The sequence below is a fragment of the Podarcis bocagei genome, assembly GCF_964188305.1.
Source record: "Podarcis bocagei genome assembly, chromosome: 12".
NCBI classification, from domain to species: Eukaryota; Metazoa; Chordata; class Lepidosauria; order Squamata; family Lacertidae; genus Podarcis; species Podarcis bocagei.
In genome coordinates this window covers 48,829,550-48,832,107 of record NC_138137.1, presented here as the reverse complement: position 1 = coordinate 48,832,107, position 2,558 = coordinate 48,829,550, and the positions used below count along the sequence as shown (strand labels likewise).

At 47.3% G+C, this 2,558-nt stretch overlaps 1 pseudogene across 1 annotated transcript; it reads left to right on the top strand.

Moving 5' to 3' along the window:
• The first annotated feature begins 479 nt into the window (after positions 1-479).
• LOC308569345 (serine/threonine-protein phosphatase PP1-gamma catalytic subunit B-like) lies at positions 480-2,279 on the top strand (annotated as a pseudogene). Its single transcript has 2 exons — positions 480-1,185; positions 1,742-2,279. The product of its transcript is annotated as a serine/threonine-protein phosphatase PP1-gamma catalytic subunit B-like (transcript).
• Positions 2,280-2,558: the final 279 nt, after the last annotated feature.

The window sequence follows — 2,558 nt, the reverse complement described above, 5'->3', positions numbered from 1 at the left end:
CATTATGTGGGTTAATCATGGGGAGGGTTGCTGCTGTCACTGATATTTTATATATATATAATCTTCATACTGGGCCCATGGTTCTCTCAAAGGTCCGATCCTAAACCCATTATTAATTTGATGGAGGGGAGAGCATTGATTTAAGTGGAAATGAACCTGAGAGGCATGTAATGAATTCTACGTAACGAAGGTTGCCAACTTTTCAAGCGGGCCCTGATACTGGGCCTTTAAGGGCACCACGATTGCAACAGTTGGCAGCTAGTAAGGGTTTTGATTTCCGTGCCGTGCAAACCGTCCTCTTGCAGATCAAGTGTCTGTTCAAAACATAGCAGCTGAGAAGTTGGCAACATGCAATAATTGCCCGGGTGAATGGATGGCTAGATCTCAGTCTGTCGCAGAAAAATCAGTAAGAGTCTTGCATCTTAAAGCCTAATTTTATTTATTTTAGTATCGCTTAATAAGCATGGTAGCAGTCCTTGTGAGGGGAGGAGGGAAAGGCGGCCGTTTTGTTCGCCCGCCGACGCTGTTTGCAGCATCTCCACCTCCTCCCCTCTTCGAAAGCGAGAGAGGGAGGAAACGGGGCGTTCAGGAGAAGGAAGGAGCCAGCTCGGGAGCGGGGGAAGAGCCGCGCGGGTCGACCCGGCGGGCTCCGGCTTCGCTCCCTTGCCCCGGCCGCTGAGAGGTGATGGCGGATATTGACAAGCTCGACATCGACAGCATCAACCACCGGCTGCTGGAGGTAAGAGGGTCAAAACCCGGTAAAAATGTGCAACTTCAAGAGAACGAAATAAGAGGATTATGCTTGAAATCTCGAGAAATCTTTCTCGGTCAACCCATTCTGTTAGAACTTGAAGCACCACTTAAAATATGTGGTGACATCCATGGACAATACAATGATTGGACTCGATGGCCCTTGTGGTCTCTTCCAACTCTATGATTCTATGACTCTTTGAATATGGAGGTTTCCCACCAGAAAGCAACTATCTTTCTTGGTGACTATGTTGATAGAGGGAAACAATCTTTAGAAACAATTTGTCTTTTACTGGCCTACAAGATAAAATACCCAGAGAATTTTTTCCTCCTTAGAGGGAACCAGGAACATGCCAGCATTAATAGAATTTATGGCTTCTACGATGAATGTAAAAGAAGATCAAGCTGTGGAAAACCTTTACAGACTGTTTTACCGTATTTTTCGCCCTATAGGACACACTTTTTCCCCTCCAAAAATGAAGGGGAAATCTGGGTGCGTCCTATGGGGCAAATGCAGGCTTTCGCTGAAGCTTGGAGAGCGAGAGGGGTCTGTGCGCACTGACCCCTCTTGCTCTCCAGGCTTCAGGAAGACATCCGCAGCCTAGGCAGCCCTGCGGGAGGTTCCGCAGGGCTGTCTAGGCTGCGAATAGCTGCCTGCTTCCCGGAGCGCCGGGCGCGCTGAAAGTAGAGCGCCCGGCGCTTCGGGAACACATCCGCAGCCTAGGCAACCCTGCGGGAGGTCCCTGCAGGGCTCCCCATGCTGCGGATAGCAGCCTGCCACCCAGTGCGCGAGACGCAGAGCCGGGCAGACATCAGCCAGCCCCACAAGGTTGGGTGACAGCAGGGAGGCGCAGCGCCGCCACCCCGCTGTTCCTCAACCTGTTTCGGTTTCCCCGACCTGGTTTTGGGGGGGAAATAAAGGGAAATTTTCCCCCCTTTATTTCCCCCCAAAAAAACTAGATGCGTCCTATGGGACGAAAAATATGGTAATTGTTTACCAATTGCAGCCATTGTGGATGAGAAAATATTCTGCTATCATGGAGGCTTATCGCCAGACCTCCAATCAATGGAACAAATCCGACGAATTATGCGGCCTACTCATGTGCCAGATCAAGGCCTCCTTTGTGATCTGCTGTGGTCTGACCTTGACAAAGATGTCGTGGGATGGGGAGAAAATGACAGAGGAGTTTCTTTCACGTTTGGAGCTGAAGTGGTTGCAAAGTTCCTTCATAAACATGATTTGGATCTTATATGCAGAGCTCATCAGGTGGTTGAGGATGGATATGAGTTCTTTGCAAAAAGGCAACTGGTAACTCTGTTTTCTGCCCCAAATTACTGTGGGGAGTTTAACAATGCGGGTGCCATGATGAGCGTGGATGTTACTTCCAGATTTTGAAGCCTGCCGAGAAGAAGAAGCCCAATGCTAGCCGGCCTGTAACACCACCCAGGGGAAAGAAGACTTGAACTAGCAGAGAGTAATGCTGGGATCAGCTGGGATGCAGGATTAAAGCCTTTTGATACTTCCCCTATATTCAGTGTTGAAGCTTGTTTGTTTGTTGCAGCTGAAGACTTATTCCACAAAGTTTAAAAAACAACCAGCTACAACAGTGAACACTGTTCACCTGTTTCTATAAATATAACACAGTATCCTGCGGTGTGTGTGTTTTTTTAATTAAAAAAACCCTAATCTTTTTGAACAGATGACAGTGTATAATACAATGTGGTAAAATGCTTATTAAATGAATAACTTAAAAAAAATAAAAAATAACGATGGTAGCATGCAATTATAATTTGCTCCACACTAATGT